The 22,841-nt window shown below is 40.0% G+C and overlaps 1 long non-coding RNA gene across 2 annotated transcripts in view; it reads right to left on the bottom strand.

Annotated features, from left to right (window-relative positions):
* LOC137766984 (uncharacterized) overlaps positions 1-22,841 on the bottom strand; it is a 218,996-nt gene that overhangs the window by 161,258 nt on the left and 34,897 nt on the right. For both annotated transcript variants that reach the window (XR_011074460.1, XR_011074461.1), the window contains one exon: positions 6,644-6,750. This is a non-coding gene — a long non-coding RNA (uncharacterized lncRNA). The remainder of the gene's footprint in view (positions 1-6,643; positions 6,751-22,841) is intronic.

Here is a 22,841-nt window from a genome sequence, read left to right as displayed (position 1 = left end):
CTCCCTTGCTCCTCCCCTGTCTTCCCATACTTCTCCCCACCCCCATCTCAGCTACTCTGAGCATATCCCACTTTTCCTAGTTATAGAGAGACCCCATCTTGAGTCTTTTCTTCTGCAGGATTGTGGTGCTAATAAATACCAGGTATATCGTGAAGCCAGGAACCCAACACAAACACACTGCTTAGAAATCATTGTTGTTTTGATGAGATATCAAAAGGATAGAAAAAAAATGTTTTTAATTCTTACATTTTTTCAATTCTTAATTTAAAAATTCTTAAAAAATTTTTTTAAAATTCTTTAAGTTTTAACTCTTAAAACTTAGAGTACAAAGTGCCAGGTAAACAATGATACAGAAAACCCAAGTATAGAGAAGAAGGTGCTTGTTTCAGTAACCTGGGAATCTTGTGCTGGTGAGACATGGCAATCAACTTTCAATGACAATCCTAGGCAGTTTAGGAAAAAGGGCCCTTCAGGTGACATGAGGGGAAAAGATCAGGTTTTTATAGAAGTAGAAAGCAACCACCAGAATGGAATGATAATTAGAGATAATTGTAGTCAAGTATAAGGGTGCCAGAATCCTGGTGTCTACCCAGCAAGTACAGTCGAACCTCTCTTTTAATCACTTCAAACATGCCATTTTCATTTCTTAGCTGGTGAATCTTTCACAATCTCAGTGTATCTATAGAGCATTTTGGTTCAACCACGGTCAAAGAAAGTAAGAGGTGCATCTGCCATAGAGCCTCCCATTCCCTCTCAGATGCTTAAGTAAGTGGCTTAAGAGAAGCAGTGTGGAGCACAAAATGGATCACCAGGATTCAAGACCTGGTCTTGCCCCTTTTAAGCCAAGTGAATGTCAGCATTTGAACTTCTTTGAGCCTCAGTTCCTTTATGCGTAGAATGGGGATCATGCTGTTTTACCTAACACACAGCTCTGTTGTGAAGCTCAAACAGCATGACACATAAAAAGGGCTTTGCAAATTATAAAAATAGAAGTGCTTTCTATGATTATTATTGTTATTGAAGAAGAAATAGTTTGGATCAACTGCTAAGCTACTGAACAGCTGCTTCAGTTAGTTGAACAGATGGTTTTAAGGGTTAATAAGCACATGTCTTGGTCATCGCTTAGACCTAATGAGTCAGTGCCCAAGAGCACGAGGCCCAGATCATGGGCTGCATGGGACCAGCTCATCTGACTTGAACAGCAGGAGCTTCCAAGTTAAAGAAATCTGGAATTGAATTCCATATCTACCCCTTAATTCACTAGGAAAGTCCCTTATCCTATCCAAGCCTCACTTTCCCCAACCCTAAAGTTGGGACATAAATACTATCTTGAAGGGTTGTTGTGAGACTCAGAGATAACATAGATAATCTCTGGTACATAGTATGTTTTTCATAAATAGGAACAAGTACTGTAAAGGGAAGAGGCAATAGCTTTAACCCTTACCAGCTATTTTATAAACGCATGTGGAGTTTGCATATGTGAACAATCTGCTCAAATCTATTCCTATTTCTTGAAAAAAAATCCAAAGGCATGGCCCACTGATGATGGTATTTGTACCTAAAAATGACAGCACATTATAAACTGACTTATTTCAGTTACATTTCTTATTATAATAGTCTGTGAGATACACCAAAGAAAAATTTGATAATTTGATCTAAACTTGCCATAAGGCTGCCCCATGATTAAAACTGCCAATGCCCCACATGCCCCAACACTGCCCCTTGTCTACCATAGTGAATCCTTTCCAAACTTTGCCCATATATGCAACCCAACACCCTAGCCACACTGGACATCTCACTATTTCCCAAAGTAACCCTCTGCCTGGAAAGCCTAACACTGTACTAAACCAGTTATCCCAGAAACAATGAGACACTGAGATTTGTGTGCAAGAGGCATACTGGGGAGTTCTCAGGAAGACCTATGAGGAAACAAGGGGTGCAGGATTGGGCAAAGGGAGACGTTAAATCACGGTGAGGTTCCACAGCTGAGGTCTTTAAATGATCCCACGTGAAGCTCTAGAGCTGGCATGGCCCTTCAGGGATGTCATGATTGTGTCCAGGGGCTGTGTGCTCTACCCCACATTGACCAGTCACTGCAGGTGCGATTCCCTCAGGGAGGGGTCATAACCTTTGGCAAAGGGCAGTTCTCAGAGAGGGACGCTGAGATCTGTCAGCGGCCAACCTTCCCTGCAGCTGGGCAATGTGTGTGTCCTGCTGAAGGGGCTTCTGCGCAGCACCCCACCACATCCACTACTCCAATTTCCAAACTACTGTCCAGTCCTCAAGGCCCAAATTCACCACTGCCTCACCATGAAGTCCCTCTGACCCTGTATTCTCTCTTTTCATACCTGAGATACAGCCACCATACCTACAAGACACTTCCAGGTGCCTCTTCCGTTACCACTGAGTTCAGAGGTCACAAAGCTCAAAACATATACTTGGTATTACTTCTCAAAATTCCAGTGAATGTAGAGAATGAGAAAGTTATACCCCTTAAACACATGCAGTAATGTGTGTTCTTCTTATAGTTAAAATTTCCAAGACCTCAACACATTTAAGCATACTTAATTCTTCCTAGTCTGTCTGGTTCCTCATTTTGTTTATAGGAAAAAATATTTCATTGGTAACGATACACTTCTATTCTTACACAATATCTACTGGGGTTTTCATTTCCTTTATTTGCTGAATAATTTTTCTTTATAAGTATTCTCTTGAAAATATAGCAAGAAGTACTATATACTGAAAGGAAAAAGTAAGACTAGATGAGCAGGATCAAATTAATAAGAAATCCTCCCAATTACACAAAAGTATCAGCCATGAAGAAAATATGATTGTAACGAGAACTCAGTATTCACTGTAAGTATACCTATCCAGCTCCCTTTAGAAGTGAAGAAATGAAGATTAGTGTCATATTAATGCCATTATTTCACAAATCGAAATGATTTATTGGATTAAAAACATGAAAATGGTTGCTTTGCAATAAGTAGGTTATGTGAATGAATAAAATTGAGTAAAATGAATGAATGAAGCCAAATCCTTCTACCAAATGGAAGAGATATATGTGTGAAAGATGTAAGTATATTTATGTTTATATGCATTTTTATACATAATAAAATATATAAAATAAAATATATGCTTATATTATTTTGTATGTATTTATATATACATATGTGTATATGTACACATATGCATTAAGGAAATACACACATACACATGCTTCCCTAAAAAATTATATATAGCTGTTGTCTTTTGGGTAATTACACCACTTCACTCTGACAGCCCATTGCAAAGTGAAGGGCTTGAGTATCTCCAGCTCTAAGTCAACAGTATGGCTGCCTGCATATGATCCCTCCAATGCTTCCAAATCTACAACACCCTATACAGCATCACTGTTAGACCCAGCCAAGTGGCCCACCCCCGTAAGACTGGGCTGCCAGAATGGTGTTGGCCTACTGATTTTGTATGATTTGCTCACATTGGACGTAGGATCATTTGGGTTGTGGAGTAACTGTCCACTTTTGGGCTTGAGCCTGGCATTTGTGGGTCTGCCAGTGTCCCCACTGCAGTGCTGCCTCCAGTCTACAGAAGCCCAGGTTTGGGGAGGGGGCAGTAGGCATCCTTTACCCTGTGTGAGCCACCCTTCCATCCTCGCTGCTGGCCCAAGGGTGACTACCCCACTCCCACATGCTCCTTGCCACATGTCAGCAAGTCCTCAGGAGTGGCCTCACTCATCTTCTCCTAGGTTTTTGGAGACTGTTACTCCACAAATGGAGTAAAATGGCCACAGACCCTTGCAATAGGTCATATTGCATCGTATTTTCCAAGGTTGGCCATTTTGTGGGAATGGGACCACTCTTCTCACTGGGCCCAGAGGACCCTCTCCTATCATCAACACTGAAAGAGATCACTAGGAATGCAGTAATTGCATCCTAAAGTAATCAAGAGAAGATATGGATGAAAAATCTGTTATTCTACATTTATACTATAAAATTACAAACAGTAAATTTAACATGACCCAAAAAATGAATTATTGTTCCCATTTTTCTGTATACTCTGGGTAAAACTTACATTTGTGGTCATCAGCAAAAAAAGCATAGTAATGATCCTTTAGAGTCATTGGAGGCCAATACTTATAGGCAGCACGATGGAGGATGAAGTGCCATGAGTAATGATACAACCAGCACTAAATAAATGGTTATTAGAGACCTACCCACATTGCTTCAATACAAACAGACGCCAAAGAGCTATGGCTTTGTGAATAATAACATACTTCTCACCTTTTTCCCATTGTGGGAGATACGAAGTTAGACAGGAATGGTGTATTTGACAAAAAAGAAAACAGAGAGGTGGTTCCTAAACCTTAACAGGAAGACGTGGCGCCTAGACACCATGAAGAATCTTCACATGCACTGAATGGACAACAAACAAATATGTAAGTACCACTTCTTTACACATTATTCTAAATCTTCACTGATAAATGATTATGCTTCAAATGGGCCCATTAATTTTATGTTTTTTAGTCAAATTGTTTAAATAGACAGGGCCCTGCAAAAAAATATTTTCCCACGTACAGCCTCAAGATGACCCTAAGCCCATACGAATTTTAAAAAATCACCCTGAAACCTAGAGATCCTGAATGAACAATAACTTTCACAAGCCCTTTTTTTAGTGCAGCAAATTCTCTAAACACTCCAGATTGTGATGAATATCATTATTAGAGTCAGCCGATGATATTCTGTATCAAAACAATAAAATGTCTTCCAATGGAATTTTTGAAAAATATATTGACTCTTAAAATCAAATGTTGAGACCAATGAGACCATCTCCCTTGCTCCATATGTCAGTCATATTCCCCCATGCTCTCCATTCTTACCTATTTTTGTTATCCACTACTTAAAGCAAAACTTCTATAATTATTTTAAATTTCAAATATAGGTAATTCATATTTAAAGACAACCTAGAATAGCACTGACCCAAAATGCTCATTACATCTGACTTGGCTGCCTCATTTCTTCTTTTGTCCCTCCCACCTTCAAGTAATCTAAATAGACCAATGAAAATGTTTCCTCGTTTTCATAACTTCCTGAAAAAAGGCTCCATCACTCTGTCCAGTCACTCATTCCAAAGTCTAACAATGTTCACACTGCTTCCATATGAGGCACTCATCCTTGATCTGATGAACATATCTCTGGATTGATTGTTCAGGTCTCTGAAGCCCTAACCAGAGACATGCAATGACTCCATCCTAGTCTATATAGGCAAATAAAACATTTTTTAAGGAGTATCTTTTCCACAAAGATCATCCCTTAAATTCCTCTGAATTTATCTGCTACTTTCAAGCATAGACTCAAAATACATAAAGTACTTCTTAATACTCTTAAAAATTCATTCCTAGACATGCTGATAAATACCTTCCCCAGAAGATTATTTAAGCCCTTTTGATTAACTCTGTGGTAAGCTATGAACATCAGTCCATTTCCTTTCTATTATTTTTGTTTTGGTTTTTATTCTTCTTCCACTTGCTGTTTTTCCTATTTGAAACTGAGGTCTCCCAATTTTAACCCATGTGAAAGAAACATATTATTCAGCCTCTTATCTGCTGTGGGGTTTGCTTGACAGATTTTCTCAATCTCTACAAAGTAGGAAGTTAAATTCCACTATGCCAGCTTGTAAGTCCAACTCCACTGTAATATCCAATGGTAATATCACCATTGAGTCCTTCTCCCTAAGTCTCAGTCCTTAAAATTACAGAAGGACAGGGCTTCCCTGGTGGCGCAGTGGTTGAGAGTCTGCCTGCTAATGCAGGGGACACGGGTTCGAGCCCTGGTCTGGGAAGATCCCACATGCTGCGGAGCGACTAGGCCCGTGAGCCACAATTACTGAGCCTGCGCGTCTAGAGCCTGTGCTCTGCAACAAGAAAGGCCGCGATAGTGAGAGGCCCGCGCACCGCGATGAAGAGTGGCCCCCGCTCACCGCAACTAGAGAAAGCCCTCGCACAGAAACGAAGACCCAACACAGCCATAAATAAATAAATAAATAAAATAAAAATACGTTTTAAAAAAAAAAAAAATTACAGAAGCACAGTTTCCCCTCAGACCTCCCCAAGATAATGCCTGGTGGCTTTAGAGACTTTGGGGCACAGTCAACATCTAGATATGAGAAGTGAAAGCCAGAATGCAGTGATTCACATTTGCAGCAGTTATGAAGTTTACATGGTAAAAAATCAAGCTCTCTTTTATTCACTGTAAATGAACTTAAATCAGTTCACTGACAACAGAAAACTTAAGCCTAACAATCAAGGTAAATGTAGTCAGTGGTTTATTCTAGAGTCCCGGAGAGGGAATCATCAGTCATTTCAGGATGCTCCCTTCCCTTTTTTTTTTTTCCTTATCCCTAAGGGGTGATCCAAATTGGGGGAGGGGATTTTTTAAACTTCCCGCCATCAGGCCGAGGTCACCAGTAGGTGTGATACTCAAAATGTTTAACAAGCAACAGGGTACAGGCACCAACCAGTCAAAACAGATACCAACTGTCACAACTGACAGGGCCTTGCTAGTGAGTACCAGGTGATGTCAACCCTGGCCATGAGCATCCATCCACACTGACTTCTAATGGAGCTTGTTCTTTGATCCTTGGAACCTACCACTATGGCATCCATGGTTGAAACACCTGCATCCTGCTCTGTTTTCAGGTTGATGGGTCCTCGAAGGTCACACAGAGGACTCCAGAGACTTTTGGATCATCTGACATCTAAATACGAGAAAGAAAAATTAGACTGTAATGATTCAAATTTGTAGTAATTATGAATTTTACACATTAAAAAATAGTAAATGCGAAAGACCGTTCTTACAAACTACCTCAGGGGGATGAAAAATTTTTTTACTATCTGGCATTTCCTGGGGTTGCAGGCATTTTGGCATGCTGCTTTAGACTTTCTCTGCCTAGACCTTCCTGCTGCCTTTTATTATACTTTGCTGCTGTAGCGCCATGATGGAGTGGGAGACAACCTACAAGAATTGCTTTCTTTCTCTTGAGCTTCATTAGGAAGCAAGCTACATGGCCCCAAATTCATCCCACCCTAACCTATCCTATCCTATCCTTAGGTTCTCCAAAGTCTCAGTAGGGGGAGAACAGGGCACTAAACACTTGCTGCAGCTCCTCACCAGCCTCTAACCTCTATTCTCCTCCTGGATGACTCCTGCTCAAACCTGCTCTCCCTTGAGGAGGAAAACACTCATGAGCCATTCCTTCCCACTCTGTGGTTTGGCATAAACTCTATGCACTGAAACTTCCAGACTCTTAAGCTTTTGAATCTCAGGCTCTTGTAGTAAAAGTCTCAGCTTTCAAAAGTCACTGAGGACTCTAAAAAGTAAGCTCAGAAACTCAACTGACTTTTAGGGACCAGCTATGTTAGCCTTCTCCTAAAGTAATGAATTCCAGTGATACAGTGGGTAGAGGGCTGCAAAGAAGGAAATTGTGAAAAAGAACACACACACACAAAAATTCCTCATTATCTCCAAACTGTATCCTTTGCATACATCTTGGGAGAAGTTCTTTCAATAACCAAGATAGAGACCTAGAGGCCTATAAAATAATTTACACTGTTAAAAACCAATTAATCCTTTTTGGCTTGTTGGAATTAAGATATACATATTGATACCTAATCAATAATTTGTGATAAAGATATTTAAAATACAAAATATCTTCATTAAGAAAATTCTACTCCATTTAATATACTACTTGTTCAGTGACCTCAACTCAAGGAAAATTCAAGACAGTACATCTATCCTCTACTGTTTTTTTTTTCCCCAAGAAAATATTTCAAGAGACCACACTCCACATTTGTATCACCCTGTTCTAAAACCCTTCCTTCTGTAGAAGGAAGGAGGTGGCTTTAAGGACAGTTAAGGTTTTTCACACTGAATTTTAGGAGCTGATGGCATAAGTCAACACCTAGGGATGCTGACAATTTGCTTCTTTGTTTTTAACACTGGTTTAAAAGGAATACATTCCACCTTAGTCCCCCCCACCAATCCAGGAAATAAAATACATTTTTTATATATAATATAAATATTCAGTGTCTGAGGGAAGACTGAAAACAATGTTTAGTCTCCCAGTAATGTAGGCATTAGCATCTTTCTCTGTCTTCCTTATAGCCAGGAGATGCAACATATCTTCGTGGCAGTAAAAGTGGAAAATGGACCAAAGAGGAGGAGGAGGAAAGGAGGGGCACTTAATTTTGAACAGCATTTCACAGAAAACAATAACTCTTCCTCTGACCTCGGTTGACCCCGAAAACAACCTATGCCATAGGTGAAAACAATATTACCATCACCATTTTACAGTTAATGAAACTGATGCGCATGAAGAGTGTGTCTCATGCAAAGCCACGGAGTTGAAGTGATAAGCTATGAAAAACAGAAATCCACTTACTCTGATTTCAAATCCCATACTCTTTTCACCAAAATACAACGGCATCCCCAATTAAATTCACATAGATTTGGGAGCCGTGACAATTCCTCTGAGAGACCATTCTCATCTATTAAAAAAAATTGTTTTTTTATGTATCTATTGAAGCTTACGGTCGAGAACACTTCTCCTCACCTATATGCATGTTTCTCCTCTTCCTTTAGAAACGGAGACGTGTTCGAAATTTCTCAGCTTCTTTAGGTGAAGGGATATGACTGAGTTATGGTAAATGGATTGTGGACAAAAATGATGCATACCACTTTTAGGCCTAGCCTCTTACGATCACTCTCACAATTAGCCATGTTCTTTTTCTTACCCCATTGGTTACCCAGATGCAAAGGAACCAGTGGAGAAAACTAGATGGAAGAAGTGAGGGTCACTGAACAGCTGCATGGAACAGCAATGGCCTGTGACACAAATGAAAAATAAGCCTTTAATGTGAAAGCCACTGACATGCTGGAGCTCTTTGTTAGACCACTAGTGATTTATCCTGACCAGTACAAAGAGCAAAGAAAATATATTTTAATGCCTAGGATACAGTGACACTGCATACTTTAAATGATAAAGAGAAGATGGGGGAAATTGTCTTCGATTTTTAGTGTGCTCATATTTGACAATGAAAAATCCTAATGACTAACTAGTCCAGGATTAGTGAGTTTTATACACACACACACATTTTGCTTTATATTACACCAAATCATTCTTGGATTGAGTAAATTCAGGCTTTGAAAGGACAGAAACTAATATAAGTGGGGGAGGGGTCTTCTTGAAGAACATAAATTACAAATAAAATTAGGTACAAAAGTAAATATTTATTGAGAATTAGAAAATAAATTACAACAAACTGAAAATTTTTTAAGTGGACAAATACCATAAGCATCACAAAATCCAAAAAACATAATATTTTTATTAATTAACTGCCTGATAAACCTATACGATATTTACATTTTTAGGCTGCATACTCTTTTATCACCCCCTTCCTATGATGATGACTTTCTACTTTTTTAATAGAGAGAACAGAAAGATAAATGTCTTTCTTCTAAAATAGTTGGTTGAAATTTGTTTTCATTATTGATGGTAGCATCATATGCATATTTAGGATTATTGTGAACTTTGGGAAAATCTCTATAATATTTCTGCTGTACATGAGTGTAAGGTTTAAAAGAATTATCCACTGACTGGCTTCCAACTCTGTAGATTTCAGACCTTGTTTCTCCTCTTCAGTCCACATGCTTCCAGTGCTGAGGGCCATCAGACACAATATCAAGACAGAACCTCTGCCCTGAATCTCTGTGTCATGATGTTAGGTGAGCTGGCACAATGGGCAATAGAAATTTTCCTGGAAGACGTGCATATACCAGGATAACCAGCTATAATATGGAAGTGACTGAAAATATAAATATAAATATATCCCACTAAACCTACTCTAAATATACCTCAATTGTATTTTTCTAAGCCAGATTTTAAAAATATATAAAAACCATGACTTCCCCTATACCACTTGACATGAGGAAAAGTGTGACATGAGGAAAAGTGTAACATGAGAAATGAGAAAGTTGGAGAGCGAAGAGTGAGCTTAATTGATTGCAATTAAAATATCTAGAAATTTTTCTAAGAAAAATTTCTAAGGGGTTAATGTTTAATAAACCTCAGGCTGATGTCTAAAGCTAGCATGATCCATGGCTTTGGGTGTTAAATGCTCCACTCCCAAATTGCAAATGTGATTCTGGAAATCCTAAGTCAGCTTCATGACCATATTTGTTGAAAACTAAACTTTTTTTTAATGATTTCATCAGGTAAAATAAAATAAATTCTCTTTTTAAAGTTAGTCCAATCATGTCCCAGGTATCTCTCTCTCTCATTGTAACATAGATAGTCCAGCAGTTACGCTGAATTTTGTGACCACTCATAGGAGGCAAGACCATACACCAAGGTGCCTAAGGTACATTATAAAGATAGACATTGCTTATGGGCACATAAAGGTTTTAAGGCAGTCACATTAGCTAAAATATGACCCTTTGAATTTTTTAATTACTTAAATGAATTGAAATGGAAGATGAGTTGAGATTATCCATGTGAGTTAGAAGTTGAGTGGAATTAATCTAGGAAAGCTCCTAGGGGAAGATGTGTAATTTGGGGCAGTATTAGGATAGTGGTTAAATTCCATGAGGGCATGGACTTTGTTTGCTGTGTTCACTGCCATCTCCAGTGCCCATAATACTGGGCAGCACATACTAAGTGCTCAATTAACATTTTTTACTTCAAGGAAGGAAGGGAGGGAGGGGGGAGAGAGAGGGAGAGAGAGAAAGAAAGGAAGGAAGGAAGGGAGGGAGGGAGGGAGGGAGCAAGGGAGGGAGGGAGAAAGGGAGGGAGGAAAGGAGGGAGGGAGGGAGGGAGGAAGGAAGGAAGGAAGGAAGGAAGGAAGGAAGGAAGGAAGGAAGGAAGGAAGCCTATCAGTGTGTCTCAGGTGAAGATAAAAATAGTCCCTCCCTCATAAAGTTGTTGTGAGGATTAAATGAGCTAATACACATAAAACACTTATAAGAGGACCTTCATTACTACAATGAATATTTGAACTTCACTTAGTTCCTTGGAGCTATTATAATATTCAAGGTATTCAACAAGAGAAGAAAGTGTTACTGATTGGCACAGAGAGAAGGGAGCTGAATTAGAAGAATAATTAATGTCAAGGGGTCTGAAATCTCTATTCTGAAAATTCACAATTTCATGGGAGAGTCCAAAAGATCTAGGACTTGATTCTCAGGCAGGAATGAAAAGAAGAGCATGTCCTGTGATGCGGCAGGAAGACTCATCTTAAGCCCCAATTGGGTAAATGCAATCAATAACATCCTGTCAGGAACTTTTTGTGGTCTCATGTAAATATAGGCTACCTGAATAAAAGATAAAAACTGTCATTTCCTCTCTCGTGTTGTAGCATGATGATTTATCTATTCCTTTGAAAGAACCAAACCAAACCTAACAATTGCTTTAACTTCTCCGGTGTATATGTATCCATTGTGAAATATAAGAAAAACTGGTCCAAGATGACTGGACATTTTTAGGACATTTGCAGAGCGGAACACTAGAAAGAATGAGGAATAATTAACTCAATCCAATGGGCAAGTCATTATAATTACTCCTAAGACAAACTATGAGGGAAAAAAGTGTCATGGGCTGTTTAATCAACCCTAAACTGTGGGGGTGACTAGTTATAATTTAGGTGTTTTCCAATTAGCTAATACAAAACAGTAATAAATTGCCAGCTGCATTCTTAACCTAATGCTTCCATATACTTAATGAGAGTTATTGCAGAGTTCTTTTAAAACTCTGAATTTGACTTGGGAGGGTCATTAAAAATTTTATTTCTCAAAATTATTATTTATTATTTATTTATCAAACCCATAATCTTAAATGAAATTTAGGTTCACAAAGGCAATATGAAATATCACTGAAGCAGGAAGCAGGATTTTAACATACAGGCAAGCCACTGTGAATAAGGAATCCTTTAAATTGGGGAGAACGTTGAGGTCCAGGCATAAAAGAGCAATGCACAACTGGTCTCCCACCATTTACAATCTGCTCTTGCTCTGAAGGGCAGGAAGCGTCATAGTCAACACTATCCATGTTAAAAGCCGCATAAGATGTAGGGCAGGGAGCTTGCTGTTTCAGATGATTCCATGCAGAAGACAGTCTGTCTGGTCAGGCAACTTATGAGCAGTGATGGCTCCCCAATTTGCGCTCAGCCCAAAGGCTCATCTCACCCCAATTGGCAAGGTGAAAACAAAGGTTGACACTGTCTAGCACAGACCTTCAGCTCTAAGTACTCCAGAATACATACATAATCTTACTGTGATCAAGTACAAGGCTGGGATTAATACTGTTTTCCCTAAGCCTCAACCTAATTTCTGAAAAATCTACCCTTCAGCTCATTTGTGTAAACACTAACAATTATTTTCAAAGACATCTTTCTGAAGTATCTGGATACTATTTTAGAATAATCTTTACTTGTTTTTCCCATGGTCCAATATTCATTAAAGTAAAATCATATCCACTCAAATCCCAATAACTAATGAGCAAAAAGCATAGAGAAAAGAGCTTGACCCTTAAAGTCAGACAAACCTAGAGTAAGATCTCAACTCATTAGAAATAGGACCTGGAATAAGTTACTTGACCTGAAGAAGCCTGAGTTTCCTCAACTACAAGTGTAATTGAGAAGCTTCACCTTATAAGGTAGCTATAAGAAATAGTAGGGGCTCAATAAATACTCTCATTATTATTATGAGCAACATGAAGATTTTGTGGTAATGCAACAGAGAGAGAGCATTAGTAGATCTAAGTTCCACTGCTCAAGGCCCCAAATTTAGCTGCATGATATGAGGCAAATCGATCCAGTTCAGTTTCCTCATCCTTAAATGAAAATAACAGTTGCAATCTTTGTAGAGTATATAATTTTAATGGCGAAAAATTAAAATGTATAAATCTTTAAAGATTAAAAGCACTATACAAAGTAATATTAATGTAATTGCTGGTACTGTTAGAAAGGCCAAACACCCTCTGTGTTTTTGTTTTTGCTGCTTTCCCTGTGCTGCTTCCAGTTGAACGCATAAGAGTTCTATGCTCATCTAGTTCAATTCTGCCAGTGTGTTAGGGGCAGCACCAAACCACCTTTGCTCCCTATCTGGTTAAAACATGACATTTTTCCAAACTGAGATTTGGCAATTCTAGACAGGATGTGGTAGGTGCTGCTGCGTAAAAAGACTGAAGCAATTTCTCTTCCTGGGAATGTCCAGGAGGAATCCTCACCTACTGAATGAGGTTTTAATTGTCTGGGACACCTTCCTCATTATCCCGCTAGTTTCCCTTCCCAGCTGCCCTCTGAGCTTGTTCACTGGCCTTTTGACTGTCTCTGACCCTTTCTGAATGTGTCTTGTCTCCCTAACAATGAAGTACTCTTCTTGAGGCCAGGATTTGTATTTTAATTATCTTTGAACCTTCCATGTCACTTCTCACTCTCCTTTTCACATGCTATTGATTAATTCTAATCTTGGATAAATCCTTCTTTTTAACTACTTATTACCTCTCTTGAGTTTAGCAAAATGACTGTCCAGCAGAATTATGGAGAAGTCTGAGTTTTTCCATCTGATGAACAGCATAACAACACTTCATGATATGATAATAATAGTAATTATGATAACTAACACATATCGGAAATTTATAATATCCCAGGCGTTATACTAAGTGCTTTACAAACATGACTTCATTTCATCCTCCCAGTAACCTGATGAGGTAGCTATGATTATGTCTCATTTATAGAGATGGAATCAAGGCACAGAAGAATAAAGTAACTTGCTCAAGGAGTATAATAGCTTGCCCAAGTTTGTGGGTAGCAGAACCAAGATCTTGACCCAAGGCCATACCACCTAAATATTTGTAACACTTCTGGCTTTTGTCCCCAAACCAAAGTTTCAAAATTTACTTGGAATGCAAAGTAGCCTATTGCTAATTGTGAGACCTTGATTTACAGAGTTGTATACACATTTAGTTTCTCTCTCCCATTTTTATGAACCAAACCCATTTACAGCTTGCATTGTCATTTAAAGTAATGAAACTGCCCTAATTCATAAATATTCAGTTTCTTCAAATTGTACCAAGGAAGAGTTTGCTTCCTGTTGGCAGGGCTGATTTATCCATTAGGTACAGCAGGCACAGTGCCTACACCCCACAAAACTTTTAGAGGCCCACGAAAATCCTTTCACTTCCTTTAAAATAATAAGAAAAAAATTGAACTTTCAGGTCAAAGGAAATGTTGTGATACATAACATTAGTATATTTGTCTTCATAACAACATAATCATGAAATATAGTTATTTATGTATTTCATTTTTTTGGAGGAAAGGGCCCACTATAGCAAAAATGTCTAGGGCCCCCTGAAAGTCCTCCTATGACCCTGCCTGTTGACTGAGCAGGGTTTATGGGCACTTTCTGTCTTACTGTTTCTCACTGCACCCTCCCTCATTACCCCCAAGGTCACACTGCTGCTGCTTTGTGGCTTCTGGCTCTTCCCTGTGGATATCAAGTGTGACAGAGAGGTCTGGTTTGTAAAAAGAATGACAGCTGCTCTTTAGCATAAATAGCACATACTGAAGTGTTAGAAAGGTGCTTTCCTTCTCCCTTTCAGTGTGATGAGGAAACGTGGCTATACCAGGGTATCTACATCACCCATCAGATGAGGGTTTCCTGGCCACAAATTGTCTAGCCACAAGAAAATGGTTGACAGCAAAAGGATATTACAGAGAGGAAATTTAAAATGTCAGGAAAAAACAACCTAACTGCTTACTGGAGAGCATTCTTAAATCTGGGGTTCTAAGAAGTGTACCTGTAACAACCGATAACAATGACAGTTCTAGGTCACCTGGGGGCCAAGGCCCTAGAAGGGAAGACTTTCCCCAACTTAAGCCTGCTTTGTGTCAATTCTTCCCCTGCCTCATGCTCATATTCTTGAGTTCTTTTTGGAAGCTCAGATTCCAAATGTCAGTCTGAAATAATCACAAAGCTTAAGGTAAGCCTCAGGTTAAGACAAGGACCCTAGTGAGAGGACGAGTGCCATTTTGACCCCAGCTAGGCTAGAGACCCATTGAGACGTGGATTTTAACTTTTGTTCCATTTGAACTGTATGTAATGACCTTTATTCTCAAGTCTGGCTTGTGAGTAATGAATATGAAGTCCTCCTTTCAGCCTCTTAGTTTAAAGAAAGAGGAAGGAAACAGTCCATTGTTTTTCTAACCTTGCAGTTTCCTAGAGTAAGATGGAAAATTGAGGATGGCAAGTGAAAGCAGAAGGCATCTCTATAGAAGGACATCCGGTGAGGCCAGCCCGCTCTTGAGGGGGGTATATGTTGACTATGGGGCAGTGGGGGACAGGCATAAAGACAAACTGAAATAGTACATATATATATATATATAGGTATGTATGTGTGTGTGTGTATGAATGGCAATTTTCTCCAATTCTGAGAGAGATTTTGTTGTACCCAGAAGAACTGAAAGGGGTGACCAAAAAAAAAAAAAAAAAAAGGTGTGTGTGTGTATTTAATATTCTGTTCTGTTCATCCACTAATCTGGTCAAAAATAGCTCTCAAGTTTGTTCAGCACAATTTGACCTTCATAATTATGCAGGTGATTATGGGGCCCCATTAGAGTTTTCAAAGCACTTTGTATACAAGGGGCCTTTAGACATTCTACTATAATAAAAACAAGCTCATAAAAATCCCACATGTTTCACACAGGCCTTTGATAACCCATCACACAATAATGACCTTGAGTAACTAACAGCCTATACTACATTCAAACCAGTAGCGTAGAGGTAAGTTTTTGTATCTTACTATGTCTGGCTAGAGTTACACAGGGCCTCAAAAGAAAAAACCCACACACACACTTGCTTTTGCCCTTAGATGAGCATATCCATGAGTGAGCAGAAATAACCCCCCCTTTCTTCTCTGGCCACCTTCTCCCAGGTAGCTTTGTCAGAGCAGACAGTCTGGATCAGCACTCAGGTGATGGGGGCTCCAAGCCCAGTCCTGCCTATCTGTGGGATCCTCAGTTCCCTCCTCTCTCTGGGCCTCAGCTTCTCTTCTGTAAGACAAGAGGGTTGATCTAGAATCAGTGGAATTCTCTGCATGTGCTCTAGGGCTTTTAGGCTGGGGAAAGCTGAGCATGGAGGTGCTGCCCACCTCCTCTCAATCAGAGCAGACCCCTTTATGTTTTATAGGTAGGGTTCTGAATTATCTTTCAGTTGAAGAAAAAGTTTGAAAACCATAAAGCCAGATGATCTCTAAGGCACCTTAGAGATGCCTTAGAAAGAAAATACATTTCATTTGCCAGACAAGTGGGGAAAAGATCAGAGGAGATTGAGTGCATGGTAAGGCCTTGCTTGAGGACAGGCTTCAGTGGGGCAGCTCAGCAGACAATGATGGACACCCAAGGGCCTCAGAGAGGGGCCCCACTGGGAAACAGTCAGAGCCATAGGACTTTATTGACCAGCGTCTTTCACACATGCCATCTGATTCAATCTTTACAAGGGAGTAATAATATCCCCATTTTCCAACTGCAGGAACTGAGGTTTAGAGTGGCTACATGATTGTTCAGGATCATCCAGATAATCAATTCCAGAGACGGGATCCCAACTCGAGGGGAGGAGAGATGTGCCAACTGGGTTGGGGAAGAGAAGACCAAGTTTTCTGGCCTCTTTCCCATTTTGTTCCCATCACATGCTAAGCTCTACAGTCTACCTAACATTTATCGCCTTTCTACTGCAGGCTGGTGTCAGGAGAAAGGCAAAGAGGAACATCACTGTTTTTACATTCAAGAAATTTATGACTAGGAAGATGTGTGTAAATGCAGTATTGTTAGTGCGGTTCACCCAACATTTCTGTTCTCCAGCCAAAAACAGAGTAGGACTGTACTTTTACAGTTTCTGCTTCCTTACAGTTGAGTGTGTCCATGCTTCTGCCAGTGACACTCGAGCTGAAGGGACAGGTGCTACTTCCAGGTGGAAGCTTTAAGAGCCTGGGCTGCTTCCCTGGGCCATGATAACTGGCAACATCTCCCATGGTGGCTGCTCCATCAGCCAAGGTCCCCAGGGAGGCTAATTTGGAGCAGGGCCCCAGACAAACTGATATGGGCATGTCTCATAAGGAAGATATAAATCTTCTTGTTTAAATCACTGAGTTTTGGAGTTGCTTGTTACCTCAGCATTACCTGGCCTATGCTGACTAATGCAGTAAATATCCACCATGGCAGAAGTATTATGAAGCCAGAGGTTTATGTCAGTCATTACTCATGTTAGTTAACCTAAAGCAGCAATTCTTTTAAAGAGAGTTAGTGGTTAGTAGTTCATTTCACTTGCCTACTATACTGTGGCCAGCAGGCTTCCATATAATTGAAGAGTATCAATGTTAATAAACTCCAGTGATGTAATTTATTGTTAATTAAAACTTCTTTAAAGTTCCTACATTGTAGGCTTATAAACATAGAAACTTCTAGAATATTTATTTTTATACCAATTTCTTAAATAGTCATAATAAACTCTGAGGGAGATGTGGGCATGTGGCGGAAGGGGAGGGCCTCGGAAAGCAGGAATACGTACAAGGCACTTCCAATTTGCAGAGCTATTGCCAGTTTCTTTGATTTGCCCCATAAGGCCATACCATATTTTCAAGCAGTTCTCAATTTCAGCTTTACCTTTCTATGATATTCAAAATACTATAGCATTATGCGTTACAAATTACAATTCTCTGTTCTCATTTTTATCCCTTCCATCAAGAAATTCTCTGTATCCTAATTCCTCTCTAAATTCATGAAGCATCAATAAAAGTTAGCAATAAGCCACCATTTGTAGACTATGGGACAGGCCCTTTGCTTTGTGTAAATTTACTCACTGACCCTTACCACAACCCTGTGAGGTAAGCATTCTTGTTACAGATCTTACAAATGAGAAAACTGAGGATTTTCTTATGGGCAAGTATCTTATCCAAGTCTCACAGCCTGGTGAACCCGACAGTCTGCCTTCAGAACCCACACATTTTGCCCCCACACTTCCCAGGCCTCCCGGTTATCTCGCTACTGAGGAACACGCCCCTCAAAACGGCTCAGGCATCTTCGGCCTCAGTCCCCCATTCATACCACCACATAGCTTAAAAGCAGTGAGGGGGCCAGAGCTCAGGGCCCTACGGGGCACAGACACAGGACCGGCCAGAGCGCAGAGGCCATACGCCCAAGAACAGACTGTGTGGCTTAAGGCAGCCAGCCAGAGCTTATTGTCCTGGGCCCTTCTGAAAGACGGTCTTAAAATAGTATTTGATGATGTGGAAACACACAGGTATCTCATGTAACTGATCTCTGGAACTCCACAGATATTACAGAAAATGCAGGGAGTCGGGAGGTGCAGGTCTAGGCCTGGCTCTGTCATTAACTAGCTCTGTGACTTCAGCTAATAACAGTAAACAGCACCTTGGCAAAGACTGCTAACACTGGTGCCAAATGCTGTGCTTGGCACTTCATGTGCGTGCTCTTGTTTCATTTACTCTTCCCCAAAACTACAAAAAGTAGACATTGTAATTATTCCACATTTCAGAGATGATAAGTAAGTGCCCTGTACAAGGATACACAGATAGGAAGCAGCAGAGCCAGGATTTATTCCAGCCATTTCCTCTCTCTGGGCCTCAGTTTATCCATCTATACAATAAAAAGGTTGGGTTCGATTAACTCAAAAACCTATTTTAGCTCTCATATCTGGGCTCTTTCACAAATATCCAGGGAAAGCAATCTATTCAATCTATACCACATTGAATTTGCAAGAAATCATTTGTACCGCTTTCCCCTCGGCCCAACTTTGTTAGAACTCGCAAGAATGGACCACATTCTGATCAACACAGCTCCTCTTTTCTGCAGTTCTAAGTATTATTAGAGAGCACTTAGCAAATCCACTACAAAATTAATCCCAATGACAGAGGTTATAATGAGAAAAAGATTGATGCTTAAACATATTCCCTTTTCTTGTAATAAAATGATGCAACCCTTTATTCTCATGGGTGGGCTTATAACATGGGGAAGCAGTTTGGAATTAAGACTAAATTCATCTTCTTTCCACAGTGCTGACAGAGGTTAACACTGCCCCTGGGGTTAGTCCACTGGTCCAAGTTCTAAATGTATTTGTCATTTTAAATAACAAACCAACTAATAACAAACCCCAAATAATGAATTTTCTCTAGGGCCTTAGTGTTTCCTTGATTCTAAGCATCTAATCCCAGATGTCCTCAAACTTTAGGGTGCAGCAGAATCACCTGGGGGACTTGCTAAATATGCCAAGTCCCGGGCCCATCCTCTGAGGAAGATTTTGAGGTCTGGGGAAGAGACCCAGACTCTGCATTCTTAACCTCCCCCACCACCCCCAGGCAAGTCTGATGCCCATAGTTTGTGGACTACACTTTGAGAAATGTAGTCTAGTCCTTGTACTAGATTCATTTACTTCACTTTCCTCAAGAGAGATAGGGACTGACCTTGCCATTCTGGCCAGACACAAACCAATGAGGTCAATTCAGACGACCAATTCAATTGTGGTTTGTTTGGTTTGTTGAGGAGGTTTTATTATTTGTTTTTGTCAGTTCAGATTTTTAATTGTGGCACACAATTGATGCCCAATAAACATTTGTTTATGTTGAACAAAATCACTATTTGATTTATTTTTTTTTGCTGTACAGTGAATGGACAAATTTTTCATTGAATTACCACACTCTACTACTTGTTTTGGGCCATTAGTCATTGCCTTCACACCATTTCACATGGTTACTCAATAGTGTTTCACCCCATTCCCTTGAAAAAGTTCAATCTGAAAGTACCACCTTAAGGTGACCATGTAATTTATCGTCCAAAATGAGGCTCTGTTAATAACTTCCCCAGGACAACAGGCATAAGCCAAGACTGTCTGGGAGAACTGGGAGACGTGATGCCCCCCACTTTCACCAGTTAGAAAAGAGATCACTGGAAGGCTACCTACTTGCCCAAAACTCCAAAGTGACCCCTCCCCTCTATGAAGGGCCACAGTACTGGATCAGACACTGCCTTGTGTTGCTTTTATCTTTCCATGGGACTTACAGCTGCCTAGCCACCAAAATGCTTGCCACTGCTGTAAAGGCAGGGGCCATGTCTCTTTTCATCTCCCTCACAGCACCTGGCCCAGGTACTCAGCACGTATGTCATCTGATGGAGAGGTGACCTAGGTAGCAGAATTCACTGTTCATATGATACTGTGGGAGTGCTCATCCAGCCTAGGGAGGCCTCACGTGTAGAGGAAATCCTTTGAACCACAGAGCCAGAAAAACTGGCTTTGCTTTCTAGCTGTGTAACCTTATACAAATCACTTAACCTCTCTGAGCCTTACTTCTCCATACATTAGGGTTGATAATATTAATCTCCTAACATTGTTAGGTAGATCAAATGAGATAATATACGTGAATCACCTAACAGGGCCTTCTAAACAATGATAATTCCCTCCCTCTGCTCTCTGCAACACTGAACCTGCTGAACAGAGAGAGATGAACTAGAAAAGGCCACCACTGCTTACGGTTCTAGTTACTACCACAGCATAACAAGTTACCCCAAACCAGCTGCATAAAATAACCATTTTATTATCCTGAGTCTGTGTGCCAGGAACTTGGAAAGGACACAGTGGAGGCGATTTGCTCTGCTCTGTAACATCTGGATCTCAGCAGGAAGGACCTGAATATTCAACTTCTGTGGCCAAGAATCATCTGGGACATTTTTCATTCACATTTCTGGTGGTTGACGCTAGCTGTCACCCAGAAGGGCTACAATGTGGCCTGGGCTTCCTCACAGAATGGAGGCCCCTGAATTCCTACATAGGGGTTCAGAGCTCCAAAGGCCAACATTCCAAAAAAACTAGGAGGAAGCTGCATGGCCTTTTATGACCTAGCCTCAGAAGTCATATGCTGTCAATTCCACCATAATCTCAAGCCAGCCTAAGGAGGAGAACATAGATCCCAACCCTTGACAGGAGGAAAGTCAAGGTCACTGTGTAATAAGATTATGTGGGATGGAAGAACTTGATTTGGTCATTTATGGAAAATGTAATCTGCCACATTTACCCTGTAAATGATCACATGAAAGACGGATAAATTTTAAAACAGAAAAAATAAACCACCACACACATCTTAGAATCCCAAAGTGTTTACGGATCTCCTGAACCTCATAGATAATCTAGGCTTTGGTTAAGCTGGGCAAGCCCCTGCCTTTAAGACACTAAGAGATGGGTTTGTGCCTTAAAGATGCCCCTACTTTTAGAAAAAGTTTGTTGGTAAAAAATCAATCTTTATCAAGCAGAAGTTTTAGGAGATGGACATTCATATTTGGTGAGTTGTGTGAGGAGTTTACCCGCATACCAAATAAAATCTTAACCTGGCATTCATGGTCTCTTATAACCTGGCCTGTACCTACTGTACCCATTTTATCTCTAGCTACACTGAATCACATGTCATTTCTGGAATAATAGGGTTGTATTTTTTTTGTCATGACATCTTTGTTTGGGTTATTTTCTTCTCCTTGGAATGTTCTTCACCCATGCCTATCAAAATCCTACCTATCCTTCCACGCCCAGTTTCAATGTCACCTCCTCTCTGAAGCCTTTCCTGGTTGTCCATGAAGGTAATCTCTCCTTCAGAACTTCTAGAGATCTTTATTTATATCCTTCCTTTACTTATAACACATTCCGCCTCACATAAACTTTGCCATTTCCCAAGGCCCACATCAAAATTTCACCTCATTCTTTCCCTCTGTCCTGATCCTTACCCTTAACTGATGCTAAGAAGAAAGCAAGATTAAAATGTTTCCCCCATTTTGGAAGTAACCGGGTTCCCACCTGGGCAGAAAGTGTTGGCATTGAGAGGTGGTAAGGAGTCAAGGTACTAATGGCGAAGACGAGATAAGTCAGGTATGACTGCCTCTACCCAAATGATCTCCATCCTCTGTCTCATGATTTCTTCTTATCTGACTACTCTGTGTTCTGTCACACACACACACACACACACACACACACACACACACACACTCACCTCAGCCACTTAAAAGCATTATGAATCTCTATGGGGAGTGCCATACTTTTTTCAGTCACTTAAATTATCATTTATCTCAGAAATGTGGAGATCCATATTTTAATGAGGAAATCTGTCTACTTATTGATTCTTTCCTGTTTAACAAGAATCTCTCAATCCTTGGATTCCTATTCTTTCTTCAGAACCACATTCATCTAACTTGCCATGGACACTCCCAAGCACGCAGAATTATATTTTAAATTACATGGATTTACTATATGTGGAATCTAGAAAAATGGTATAGATGATCTTATTTGCAAAGCATAAATAGAGACACAGACATAGAGAACAAACCTATGGATACTAAGGGGGAAAGGGGGGGTGGAATGAATTGGGAGATTGGGATTGTCATATACATAGTATATATGACATATATACACTATGTATAAAATAGATAACTAATGAGAACATACTATATAGCACAGGGAACTCTACTCAATGCTCTGTGGTGACCTAAATGGGAAGGAAATCCAAAACAGAGGGGTATATGTTTATGTATAGTTAATTCACTTTGCTGTACAACAGAAACTAACACAACATTGTAAAGCAATTATACTCCAATAAAAATTAATATAAATAAATAAATTACATTGACCTAGACTTCAAGTTACATTGTGTTTCTTTCTACTGGGCCAAATAGTAAATCTGAGCAACTATTCTCCTGTTAAATATGGCCATCAAAAGGGAGAAAATCCTCCTTTTTATAACCTTAA

The sequence above is a fragment of the Eschrichtius robustus genome, chromosome 7, assembly GCF_028021215.1.
Source record: "Eschrichtius robustus isolate mEscRob2 chromosome 7, mEscRob2.pri, whole genome shotgun sequence".
Taxonomy (NCBI): Eukaryota; Metazoa; Chordata; class Mammalia; order Artiodactyla; family Eschrichtiidae; genus Eschrichtius; species Eschrichtius robustus.
The sequence above is the reverse complement of the archived record's forward strand: the minus strand, read 5'-3'. Positions and strand labels throughout refer to the sequence as shown.